Genomic DNA, 13,985 nt, shown 5'->3' with positions numbered 1-13,985 from the left:
TTCTGAAGGAGATGGAGGCATCCATCTGCTGACCTGACATGATCTCTGCAAAGGTGTGCTGCCTGCCTGCAGCCCACATCTGAGATGTTACGGGAAGGTTGCTGAGGCTCATCCGTCCCTCTGACCACTATCCAGGAGCAGCTCTGGGCCCCAGCACACCAAGCATGGGTCTGCTGGTCCCGTGGCTCTGGTGGACCTCCCACAGGCGTGCCTGCGGAGAGTCCACCGGAGCCGCGGGACCAGCGACCAGCAGAGCACCCTCTGCAGCATGCCGCCGTGCGTGGGGCGGCGAAATGTCTAGAGCCACCCGTGCCACTATCCAGTGTTACTCGTCCATATGAGCACTAATGATATTGCTAAGTATGACCCTGAGCACAGGACTTCTGGAGCAAGAGTGAAGGCACGCAGATTGTGTTCTCATCCATCCTCCCCATGGAGAGTAAGGGCCCAGGCAGGGACACACGCATCCTACAGATGAATGCATGGCTATGCAAATGGTATTAATAAGGTGGCTTTGGCTTCCTCAACCATGGGATGCTGCTCTGAGAAGAGGGTCTGCTGGGATGAGATGGGGTCCACCTGACCAAGAAGGGGAAGAGCATCCTCGTGCCCAGACTCACCAACCTAGTGAGGAGGTTTTAAACTAGGTTCAAAGGGGGCAGGGGACAAAAGCTCAAAGATAAACAAAAAAAAGGCAACCTTAACAGAGAGTTAGATGTTGGGGGGAGAAGGAGCATGGAAAATTATAATAGAGTCATAGAAGAAACAAGAGGGACATCAGTAGAGGAATTTCCTCCACATCTTAGATGTACAAATGCAAAGAGAATAAACAGGAAGAACTGGAAATATTAGTATATAAGCTAAATTATGTCTTAACTGGTGTCACAGAGACTTGGTGGGATAAGTTCCATGACTGGAATATTGTTATAGAGGAGTATAGCTCGCTCAGGAAGGACAGGCAGGATAACAAGAGAGGAGGTGTTGCATGATACGTCAGGAATATGAGCTTGTTCAGAGATTCAGAAGGTGGTCAGAGCAGACCAATTGATGTCTCTGGGTAAAGACGAAAGAGGTAAAAAGTAGGGGTGACATCATCGTAGAGAGTCTACTAAAGACCACCAAAAACACCTCTACCTTGATATAACACTGTCCTCGGGAGCCAAAAAATCATACCGTGTTATAGGTGAAACTGCATTATATCGAACTTGCTTTGATCTGCCAAAGTGCGCAGCCCTGCCCCCCTGGAGCACTGCTTTACCGTGTTATATCAGAATTCGTGTTGCATTATATCGGGGTAGAGGTGTAACAGAAATATCCCAAACACAAGATCCAGTAGTAATGGGGGATTTTAACTACCCAGGCATCTGTTGGAAAAGTAATATGGCAAAACGCGGAACTTCCAATAAGTTCTTGAAATGTATTGGGGACAACTTTTTGTTTCAAAAAGTGGAAGTAGTAACCTGGGGGTCAGCCATTTTATACATGATTCTGACCAACAGGAAGGAATTGGTAGCAATTTGGAGTGAAAGTGCCCATGAAATGATGGATTTCATGATTATAAGAAAAGGAAGGAGTAAGAGTAGCAGAATAAGGACAACAGACTTTAAAAAAAGCAGACTGGAACAGAGAACTGGTAGGTATGGTCCCATGGAAAGAAAATCTAAGAGAAAACATAGCTGAGGTGAGCTGGCAGTTGCTTACTGAAATAATATTAAAGGCACAACCGCAAACTATCCCGATACAAAGGAAAGATAGGAAGAATTCTAAGAGGCCAACATGGCTGTAACAGAAGCTCTTTAATGACATAAAAATCAAAAAAGAATCCTACAAAAAGTGGAAACATGGACAAATGGCTAAGGAGGAGTGTAAAAAACAAATAGCACAAGCACATAGAGACAAAATCAGAAAGACTAAGGCACAAAATGAGTTACATTTAGCAAGGAACAAAAAAGGCAATAAGAAGAGGTTCTTTAAATACATTAGGAGCAAGAGAAAGACAAAGGAAAGTGTAGGTCCTCTACTTAACAGGAAAGAGCTCATAACTGATGGCATCAAAATGGCTGAGGTGTTTAATGCCAATTTTGTTTCAGTCTTCACTAACAAGGTTAACGGTGACCAGATACACAACACAATTAATATTAAAAACAAGGGGAAAGGAACGCAAGCCAAAATAGGGAAAGAATAAGTTAAAGAATATTTAGATAAGTTAGAAGTATTCAAGTCATCAAGGCCTGATTAAATTCATCCTAGGCTACTTAAGGAACTAACTAAAGCAATCTCAAAACCATTAACAATTATCTTTGAGAACTCATTTTGAAGGACGGGTGAGGTCCCAGAGGACTGGAAAAGGGTAAACATAAAAAGGGAGAACAAAGAGGACCGAAAGGAATTAGGTCAGTCTGACTTCAATACCTGGAAAGATACTGGAAGAAATTATTAAACAATTTGTAAGCAAGTGTGGCTACTCAGGCTTAGCCTGGGGCACAGAATCTAGTCCCTAGTTAACTTTTTTCACAGTTTATGGATATATCTCCTTGAAGTATGTAAGTATCAGTCTATGATAAAGCAGACTGCAAAAGCATCAGTAATGCTAGTGGGTCAAAATCAGATATGGTATTAACAGGCATAACTCCACTGGAATCGATAAAAATTACTTCAGTGGCGTTCTGCCTGCTTACACCAGAGCTATACTTGGGCCATTTTGTTCTTAAGTACATCATTTAAAGTTAAAGCTGCTACTGAAGTATGGAGTTTTAGAACAGATTGGGAGATACTGGCCATCTTTATTACAGAAGCCGAATAGACCAAGAATTTCAGGATAGATTTCTCAAAAACAACAAGGAGTCTGGTGGCACCTTAAAGACTAACAGATTTATTTGGGCATAAGCTTTCATGGATCAAAACCTCACTTCTTCAGATGCATGGAGTGAAAGTTACAGATGCAGGCATGATATAATGACACATGATGAGAAGGGAGTTACCTCACAAGTGTAGAACCAGTGTTGACAGGGCCAATTCAATCAGGGTGGATGTAGTCCACTCCCAATAATAGATGAGGAGGTGTCAGTTCCAGGAAAGGCAAAGCTGCTTTTGTAATGAACCAGCCACTCCCAGTCCATATTCAAGCCTAAATTAATGGTGTTAAATTTACAAATGAATTTTAGTTCTGGTGTTTCTCTCTGAAGTCTGTTTCTGAAGTTTTTTTGATCAAGACAGTTACTTTTAAATCTGTAAAAGCAGCAAAGAATCCTTTGGCACCTTATAGACTAACAGATGTTTTGGAGCATGAGCTTTCGTGGGTGAATACCCACTTCGTCGGATGCATGCAATGAAGTGGGTATTCACCCAAGAAAGCTCATGCTCCAAAACGTCTGTTAGTCTATAAGGTGCCACAGGACTCTTTGCTGCTTTTACAGACCCCGACTAACACGGCTACCTCTCTGATACTTTACTTTTAAATCTGTTATAGAATATCCAAGGAGGTTGAAGTGTTCACCTACTAGCTTTTGTATGTTACCATTCCTGATGTCCGATTTGTGTCCATTTATTCTTTTACATAGGGACTGTCCGGTTTGGCCAATGTACATGGCAGAGGGGCGTTGCTGGCACAGGATGGCATATACAACATTAGAGATGTGCAGGTGAATGAACCCTTGATGGTGTGGCTGACAGACTTCTGAATTGCATGTCCCACTATAATAATTTTAAAAATCAGAACTTCATTAGAAGAACACATGGAGTAAATATACTGGGATTATATGATACTGAATTAATCAGTAGTTAGTTAGTAGGGCAGTGATGTTATTGAATGTAGTGCTTGTTACAGGATATTTTTTTTTGTTATATTATATTGCTTAGAAAAACAACAAAAATATTTTCCAAAAGTGGATCCAAGCTAAAATCTATTTTTAAAGATAAACCATTTAAAAACTTTAATTCTGGAGAAGTTACCATTAGATATAAAGATGTAAACATAACCATTTAACTAAACACTGAACAAAGACAAATAAGCATGTTGTTTTAGGAAAAAGAACAAGAGTTCTTGTGGCACCTTAGAGACTAACAAATTTATTTCAGCATGAGCTTTCCTGAGCTACAGCTCACTTCTTCGGATGCACAGAATGGAACACACAGACAGGAGATATTTATAAGTACTCTTGTTCTTTTTGTGGATACAGACTAACACGGCTGCTACTCTAAAACCTGTTTTAGGAAAGTACACACACAAGCTATATTGTGTCTCTCACCTGGTTTGTTTCCATACATTTACCATTTTATTTTTCTGTGTAGTGAGCTAGACTTTCTGTTCTTACTTCTCAACATTCTGCTGCAAATCATGACTAATTCTTAAATCATACATAATTCAACAAAGTACTTCAACATGAGGACAGATATGTTCAGTCTTTCAAGAGCTCTCAACAGTCTCAAGAATATTAGCTGATTCATTAAACAAGCTACAGACCAAGTAAACATCTGCCTAATGATTCAGGGTTATATGATTCCTTATTGTGGAAAACAGTGAGGAAAAACTCCATAGAAAATTACGATTACAAATCAGTAGCGGGACCTACAGAACAGTGTTTTCAAAAGTACATTAGCAACAGCCTGTTGTAATTGCCATTGGGTGTGGTCACAAAAGACATCTAGCAGCTGAAAACCAGCAGAAATCTTGTTGGAACTGGCACAAAATAGACCTATGTCCTGGAATCTATCTGGTGGCTCTAACAGAAATTCAGAAGTCAATATTCAGAATCAGTGTAAATTGGAATAAAACCACCACAGGAAGGCTATGTGGATTGATGATAAATCCAGATTTCAAACACATCCAATAAGTCATGCCTTTATGTGATGGACTGGTTGATCAAACAATGTAGAGATCTTTTCCATCTCTAGTTTATATTATTCTGTGACACAGGACTCTTTGGCCCACAAATGACCACAAATGGGTATACAAACTTCTTAATGATTTATCACTAACATGTATTGCCAACTGATTAAGGCAGGCTTAGCTTAGGGTCCCTTTTTCCTAGGAAATTACACTTTCTACAGATAACATGCATCATAAATAACTGTGCACTAGGCTTCCTCCTCTGTTAGCAAACACCACAATCCCTTTTTCATCAGTAGCCAAATCTTGAGTTACTTGAAAGTCTGCTGCTTTTCATTTTCCTGAAACTGGCATGACATCATGTAACTGCATTTCCCACACCTAAGAATCTGCACCCATATTTTTCATGCATCTTTGTTACTTAGCTTCCCTACACATGACGCATTGTATGGGAGCGTATGGCCCTTAGCCACTGCCTGGGGCTCAATGCATCTGTGTGAACCAACAAATTAACGTAACATTTTCATTGTATAATAATTCTTTCATAACAAAAAGCATTTAAATTCTGTTGTACCTCAATATCAGGTTTATAAAATCACTTGATTGCTATTACCCTCCTATAACATTCCTCCATCCTACACACACTCCCTGAGTTGGCATCTATTTCAAAAATGAGATTACAAGGTAAGTGTACAGCTGACACTATCAAATTCACTGTATAAAGAAAGACAGAACTTCAGCCTTTGGAGTAAAATACTTACTTTGTAATTGTGACTTAATTTAAATGAAATACCATCAACTGAATATAGTAAAGCACACTATGAATCAGTGAGTAGTAAGCCTCTCTAATGATTGAAAGTAAAACTGATTGTATCTCTAGAAGTAAAGAATAGGCAAGTGTGTGTAGTGTTTTGTAAACTTATTTATAAGGATGATTATTTATTTTATTTATTTGAGATTGTGCTATTTGTCTTGGTCTACTACATATAAGTGATAATGTAACATAATAAGGGTACATGGATTCTCAGAGTGTAAAAAATTTTTCTTTATATGGTACAGCTCTTGGAAATGTTTCAGTTTATAAATACTCTGAGAAAAACCAAATGTATGGAACTCTTATAGTAGAAATATTAGGTAAATATAAAATGAATAATCATTGTAGGTAATGATGTATACTTTTTTCTTAATCACTTTTTTATTTTACTCAAAATATTTAAAGAATGAGATACTATTTATAATATATACATATACAAAGCATTTTTATAATTTAAGGGGAATCGCATTACTCATGAGTGGAAGAAAAAATTTGGACTTTTTCTCTCCACACTTGAATCAATGTATTTTATTTATAAAACGCTTGTGGACGTTGTTTTACTGTTTAATTCAAATACGTAGTACATATAACTGATATTACTATTTTCATGTTCATCATTATGAAGGCATCACGATGTTTTTACTTATTCTGAATTAAATGAAATTAATATAATTAACGTATACTATACCAGGGTTTCTCAAACAGGGGTCGCCACTTCTGTGGAGAAAGCCCCTGGCGGGCCGGGACGATGTGTTTACCTGCCCCTTCCGCAGGTCCAGCCGATCGCAGCTCCCACTGGCCGCGGATCGCTGCTCCAGGCCAATGGGAATTGCTGGAAGTCCCTCAGTAAGTCCCTCAGCCTGCACCACTTCCAGTAGCTCCCATTGGCCCAGAGCAGCAATCCGCGGCCAGGGGGAGCCACGATCGGCCGGACCTGCGGACAGGGCAGGTAAACAAACTGGCCCGGCCTGCCAGGGGCTTTCCCTACAGAAGTGGTGACCCCTGTTTGAGAAACCCTGTACTATACATATGTGTAGTCTATATAGATGCAACAGATGGGATTTTGAAGTTCCAACAATGTTTACATAACCCTGCTAATTAAACTAGAGTGTAGATTTAACAGAGTTCATGTTTAATGTTAGGGACAGTCTAATAGGATTTTTGTTGTCACAGAATATTCACTGGATTATAACTTGAATGTTTTGGTTCCTACCCAACAGACTGAAATATTAAATGTTCCCAGGAATATGATTCTCTCTTGAAAACTCAGATTTTTACTGAAAGATGAACTCTCTGAAAAGAGAAATAACAGTTACTGACTGAAGATCATCTTTGATAGCTGACCAGGAATTAGGCATTTTCTATGTTTAATATATCTCGTCTCTAAAGTTCTTGTGTGACCATGTATGAAATGAATGTGTGTCTCACCCTGGCTGTAGTGGGCAGTAATCCACCAATGAAATTGCCTTGCAATGTGGCATTGGTCAAAAATCTCTTCTACACAGAAAAACTTAGCACACGATGAACACAGAAAGTAAAGGAAATGCTGAGGATGATTTTAGGTAAAGACATGTTATTTCTTCATTCAATCATATTTTTGCACAGTATTTAGTAGCTAAAAGGTGCCAAATGCAGTGTTTCTTGGCATTACTGTGTTTATCATATATAGTTTCTTTTACACACTTTTTGCTTTTTCGATATTTATGTCAGAAAACTCTTGTGTCTAAAACTTCATTTTCTTTGTTATATTCTTTGTTTGCTCCATGCTCCCTTTGTACAACTTCTTACTTTAAATTAGACAGTAGGCATGTTTGGAGGCAGGGAGAATATCTTTCTGTGTGTGCAATAGGGCACCAATTTTGAATAGAGCCTTTGTGCCCTACTGCAGAAGACATAAATAATAATAAAGCCACTTTATAAACCACATAAGTTGAAAGGCATAAGCATGAATTAGATGTCAATTTAAAATTAACCAAATAAAGTGACAATGCAACAAGATTCTGTCCTTTTGTCCACTCACCACAGTTCTAATGTACCCATCACCATAGTGTCCCAGCACCTACCAGCAAAAGTGTAGTCTTTAGCTGAAAAAAATCTATGCAAATCCATAAGATCATCATAGATATCTGGAACAAGTTTAACTAAGTACAACCTCCTAAATATTCCCCTTTTCAGACAAACCCTCCCACAACTATTAAATATTTGTAAATTACATTTACGCTTAAAGTTCTGAAACTAACCAAGATTTTGCAAAAGCAAAATATTAGATGAGTAATGTCTCTTTGTTAGAAATTAAAATGACACCACTGACTTTTTTTAAAAGCTGAAGACCCCATGATTGAAAAGATGCTGCATTAAATAAACTGGTCTGAATACTATACCCCTAAGTAAATAAAGATGTAACTTGTCTCCCTTTCAACTGCAGTGGTAGAAAGGCTGACAGGGCTTCACAAAACCCTCCTGTGTTAGGGAACGGAAACTCCTAATGAGATTAGTTGGTGTGTGTGCAGACATTACTTAGCCATGACTAAATGGGCTCTCTTCCTGCAGCCAGTGGAAAATTCAGGGAACGTTTTCCCCCTGCAGCATCAGAGTCCCTCTAACCTTCAGCAAAGCCAGATCCAAAAACAACTCTCCACTTTCTCTCTTTCTCCCCCGCCCCACCCCGGTGAAATGTATCAAAATGGGCCAGAAGGGCTTTTGGGGAGGGGGGACCTAAGAGAGCGGGGGAGGGCAGAGAGGGGAACTCTGAAGACTACAAAGGAAACTGTGAAAAGAGCAAATACATAAACCTGAGAAGGAGAAAACCACAGAGTTTCTTTGTGAGCTGCAGTGACTCATTTTCAAGATGTTGTCTGCTGCCAGTTTCAAACCGGAAGCGCATGGCAATTAGTCTTGCTGTTTCCAGACAAGCCTGAAACTCTCCCGACACTTTTTTTTAAATCCCCCCTTTTCAGTTTCTGCAAGAACCCTCCTCCCCACACAGCCCCCTTCAGCCCTTGCAGGGGGCGGCGGGGATCGGCACACACTGCCCCAGCGCCTGGGCGTGCTGACATACACCCAGACCCCTCCCCCAGTCACTATTATGATTATTTTAATTTAAAAAATGGCCCACGTGGCCCTGCAATTGGGACACCCTGGGCAGCGAGTGAATGCAAAGCGCACCCCAAAGGGCTTGCTGGGCAGTCAGTTCTTTCTGTCTGTGATTGATGCTCCCTCCCCAGAGAGCCCTGACAGATGGTGGCCCCCTGCCTCTCGTCCCACGCAGCCCCTGCCCCCTTCCCGCCCCCCCCCCCCAAATACACACATTTCTGTTTCTCCTTGCAGAGCGCTGGCCCCTCAGCTTCTTCCCCTTTCGACAGGCAACTATTCCTCGTCTCCTCTCTCCCTTCCCCAGCCGGGGCAGGCAGTGCCCCCCTGAACCCCGTGTCAGACCGTGACCCTTCTGTGCCCAGACAAGACAGTGACCCCCCCTTGTTCCCCCAGACAAGCAGTGACACCCCCTTGCTCCTCCCAGGCAAGGCAGTGACCCCCATTGACCCCCTCGGGCAAGGCAGTGACACCCCCTGCTCCCCTCAGACAAGGCAGTGACCCCCCTTGCTCCCCTCAGGCAGGCCCCCGCCGTGCTGCCAGGTATCCCTCGCGGGGCTCCGGGCCCTGCCCCCCGAGTTACCACCAGGCATTTCTGCCTTAGAGTAAATAGTTTGCTCTGGGTTCCTCCACTCGTTCCCTTGCACGGACTGCCCGAGAAGCTGCTGTCCCCGCACCCAGCCCAGGCCCCTTCCAGCCACATTGTCCTTTATCAGCAGATTAAAAGCCAGAAGGGAAACACTCTGTGTGGTGCCTGTGGGAAGAGCAGACCCCTACCCCCTTGGGCCCCGCAGCGCAGCTGCATCCATTCTCCTATTTGCCTGTCTCCCCTTTGCTCTCGTTCCCTGCCACCTTCTCAAGCCCCCAAAACTTTGCAATACTTAGCCCGAGCTCAGAAGCACTTTTACATACCCAGAGCCTGGTGGACTTTTCCAATCTCTCCTTGTAGTTTAAAGGGAGCTGGGTAAAATCCTCTGGTTTTCCATGCTGACAGTCTTCTGCAAGCGCTCTGTTGCTCTTGTAATGAGATCCTGGTTTTTTTCTTTTTTTTTTTTTTTTTGGTTGGTGTGTATGTGTGTGTGAGAGCAGGAAGTTGGAGCAGTCAGACAGAGAGCCGGCTCACTTCCTTTCCTGCATTATTCCCCAGGCGGTTTGCAGTCTGTGTAAACAGGCTTTTCCTCCCCTCTCCCCTCTCTCTGGCCGCTGATGTGCAGCATTGCTGTAATGTAAGACACACACATAGTAAAATGGAAACGGTAACTACACACACACACATACACACACATACAAGGAGCTCCAGCAGCTCCCTCTGACCTCCACCTCTTCCTGTTCTACACCCCAGGGGAGGAGCTTCAAACAAGCTCAACAAACTGGCCCGTGAACAGCCTCTGCTAAGAGCATAAGGTGGCTTTGCAAAATAATCAGTTTTTCCAAAGATAGTGGCTCAGAGCTGTTAAAGATGAACACGACCATGTTAATATTATTTATTAGTAATTATTACCACTTGTTAAGTATCAACAGTGCATTGAGCACCCTACAAGACTGTGAGAAGACATGGCATTTGTCCCAAGGAATGTGCAGTCTCCAGATTTGATCTACAAAGCATGGAGCACCCTCAACTTTCATTGTTTTCAGTGGCAGGGTCAGAGTGTTCCACACCTTGGAAGAGGTGCTGACCACTTCTCAGAACTGGACCTTAAGTAGACGGACACCTCAAAATACATAAACAACACCAAACATATCTAGTGTTAAAAACAAACTGGAAAAAGACAAACAAACCATGTTTAAATAGTGAAAGCGTATTCAAAATCTGAATTGAAAATCCCAAATCGGATTCTATGGTTTTTGGTTTGGCTCATCATAATGCCAGGGCATTTGTGAAATTCAGATCTAGGTTCAGATTTTGAAGCTATTTGAGGATGTTCAGAACTAGGGTTTTGGTTCAGACTCATCTCTGTTAAAAATTATAAGCATACCCATTTGTAGTTTAAAGAATCTTTCCATGTTTTGCATGTGTCTGTCCTGTACTGTTTGTTTCTGATGTTGATCATAAACTTCTTGAGTCAGGCCCCACATCATCTTCTGTGTCTATATGGTGCCAAGCACACATCAATGATATTCAGTAAGTAATAATTATATATAAATCAAATAAACACTGCCCAGTAACATCTTTTAATACAGGGTAATTAGATTTCAAAAATGTTCTTGACATAACATTATTTGGATGTTACCTTATTTTTGCTTGCTGTGTTGGGGTTTATGGCTGCTATATTAATGGTAGATAACTGGAGTCAAAGAAGGTAACAGGGAATTGTCACAGTTGCCACTGAAAATTAGTCATTAGCATCTTGACATTTAGCAATGGGTAGATTGTAGGCTTTTCAAGGAAAATAGGTAGGACTCCATATTCTGGTCCCTTAATGTCCCACGTACAAGAGCATTGGGTAAGGTGAAATCTTTTCATGCATGCACATGTAAAGGTGTCAACTGTTGAGAAATGCCTTCTGAGATCATGCGGAGTTTTAGAGTATGAGTTTGGGGGTCCACTGAAATCTCATTAAGTTAACGGGGTGGAAATGATGAAATGTTGGTACAACTTTAAATAATTTACCACTTCTGGAAAAAAATATGCACTGGGCATAGCCTTTACTTGTTTTAAGCACTACTGTAAATTTTTAGAACACAGTAGTCAAACTTCATTTGAGAAGCATACATGAAAACATATGCAGGTAGATAATCAGGATTAGAGTTTGGTGTGCAACAGAGAGGTTGTCACGGCACCAGAGTCAGGAAGATGATTTGCTGAAGTTCGTGGGTGCCAGAATTCCTCTTCTTGAAGTTATGATATGTTTCATTCATTTCTTCTAAGATTTGGGGCATGGACTTTCCAATGCTGTCCTCAATTGTTTCATTTGCATGGTGAAGCAACAGAAGGGAACAAATTGTTTCAAAAAAGGAATTACGTTTCCAAACAAGCAAGTGATTTCTTTTCCCTTTCAAAATAATGTTCTGCCACTTAAAATATTGGTTTACAAATTAAAGTCCTTTGTTCACACAAATAACAGTCTAGGAAGTCTAGATAAAGACTCCAGACTGAGAGAAAGATGTGGTTGGACACTGTATGTGGGGTCTTGAGGGTAACTTGTGAAAAATGGAGACAAAAGTGTGGGATTTTTTTGTTTACTGAAAAAAAGTGATCATGATTTGTTTGAAGCACAGAGATTTGATGAAGTTCTGTGAGCAGTGGGAAAACTCTTGAGTTTTTAGATGGGGTCATTGACACAAATAATACAGGTAGATATATGTTGGATAAAAATCTTTTTTTAAATGATTTGTATGCAGGGTCGGTGCAACCACTAGGTGAACTAGGCGGTCGCCTAGGGCGACAAGTGATTGGGGGAGCCAAAAAGCAGTGCCCTGGCTCAGCAGGGAGGAGCCGCCTTCCAGAGGACTGGAGAGCCAGAGCGTTGGCTTGCGGGGGCAGCAAGCCCCAGCCATGGAGGAGCCGGTGCGGTGCAAGGGGGGCAGCAGCCCTGCAAAGGCAGCAGCACCGCTAGCGGGGAGTAGCTGTGCACCCCGCCCCTCCTGCCCAGGCTGTGGCCTGGCGTCCACCCCAGGGGCTCCTGCAGGTTGCAGCAGATGCATGCGGGCAGCAGCCCCTGTGCACCTCCCATCTCCTCCCATGCGCGCTCAGGCTCTGCAGCTCCCAAGCATGTCAGCCACCGCTGCCGGGGCGTGGGGCCCTAAGCCTGCTCCAGGAGAGGCAGCGGTGGCAGCAGCTCACACTCCTGGGAGCCACAGAGCCCAAGTGAGGTAAGGGGAGAACTGGGAGGTGCACGGGGGCCACCACCCACATGCATCCACTGCAGGAACCCTGGGACAGCGCGGGTTTCCCCCTCACCACGCTCGGGTTGTGCGGCTCCTGGGCATAGGAGAAGGACAGCTGTAGGTGGGAAACAGCAGCAGCAGCGTGGCCTCTCCTGCCCCATGGCAGGCTACGCGCCCCGCCTGCCCCTGCTGCTGCAGAGGCTGCCACTGCCCTGGGCTCAGGCCCCCTGGCTCCCCCTGAGTGGCTCCTGGTTCCTGCTGCTCTCGGCTGGCAGGTGCGGGGCCTAAGCCAAGCCCAACTCCTTGCCTCTCTTCCATGGCTGCATCCCCTGCCCGCATCCTCCCAGGCGGCTGTGGTGGCAATGGCTGGGGAGTTTGAGAGGAGGAGTGGCCCCCAGGCAAGCGGGGGAGACTCCAAGGTGAAGATGCTGCTGGCGTGGCCTGAGCACTGGATACTGACAGGTATCTGCCCCTGCCCCCGCCCGGCACTGCCTGACCCCCAGCCTAGCCCAGCCCATTGAGAATTCCAGTGGGCGGTGGAGACTGCAGGAGCTGTGGGATAGCTACCCACAGTGCAATGCTCCGGAAGTCAACGCTAGCCTCGGTACTGTGGATGCAGTCCGCCGACTTACTGCACTTAGAGCATTTTTTGTGGGGACACGCACAATTGACTATATAAAAACAATTTCTGAAAAACCAACTTCTATAAATTCGACTTAATTTCATGGTGTAGACATACCCTGAGAATCTTTATGAGATGTGTGCATGGGTAATATTGAAGGAATAAAGTATTTGCCTTAAAAGTCTGCTTTACAGGCTTTGAGTAGAAATTAGTCACCAGGGGATAATGGCCCTTTGGGGCAAGGGGATTTGTCACCCTGCCTAACCTGGCTGGTGATGCAAAGCAAGGCTGAATTGTTTAGCTTTGCACAATAGCAAGACTTTGAATGGGACACCATCAGAGGCAATGGCAAACAATTGAAACACCTTAAAGATAAAAAAGAAACATTACAAAGCCCTTACCTTTTCTGAGAGGCTGTTTATAATGCTAAGTTTACTAGTTTTCAGAGGTTGGGGGGTGAGGGGAGCAAGGTGGAAGTTTCGCCTAGGGCGCAAAATATCCTTGCACCGGCCCTGTTGGTATGTGCTCCCTACAAACATTGTACTGTAAAGGACTTTGATTAGAGGGAAACTTTTTATCCTGTGTGGATGATAGCAAGGATGATCTAGTCCCCTGATTACTCTAAAACAGAGGTGGGCAAACTGCAGCCTTCATGCTGGATCTGGCCCACCAGCCGTTTTAAGCCGACCCTCGAGCCCCTGCTGGAAGCAGGTCAGGGGCCACTCCATGCAGCTCCCTGAAGCAGCGGCATGGCCCCCCTCCAGCTTCTATGTGCTCCAATGGCCCCCTCCAGGGCTCCAATG

At 43.4% G+C, this 13,985-nt stretch overlaps 1 protein-coding gene across 1 annotated transcript in view; it reads right to left on the bottom strand.

The window, feature by feature from the left end:
- Nucleotides 1-10,050, bottom strand: part of ELK3 (ETS transcription factor ELK3) — a 57,869-nt gene extending 47,819 nt beyond the window's left edge. The window contains exon 1 of the mRNA XM_032788530.2: nucleotides 9,645-10,050. The gene's annotated coding sequence lies outside the window, so the exon portion shown is untranslated. The remainder of the gene's footprint in view (nucleotides 1-9,644) is intronic.
- Between the last annotated feature and the right edge of the window lie 3,935 nt (nucleotides 10,051-13,985).

Source organism: Chelonoidis abingdonii, chromosome 1, assembly GCF_003597395.2.
Source record: "Chelonoidis abingdonii isolate Lonesome George chromosome 1, CheloAbing_2.0, whole genome shotgun sequence".
Taxonomy (NCBI): Eukaryota; Metazoa; Chordata; order Testudines; family Testudinidae; genus Chelonoidis; species Chelonoidis abingdonii.
The sequence above is the reverse complement of the archived record's forward strand: the minus strand, read 5'-3'. Positions and strand labels throughout refer to the sequence as shown.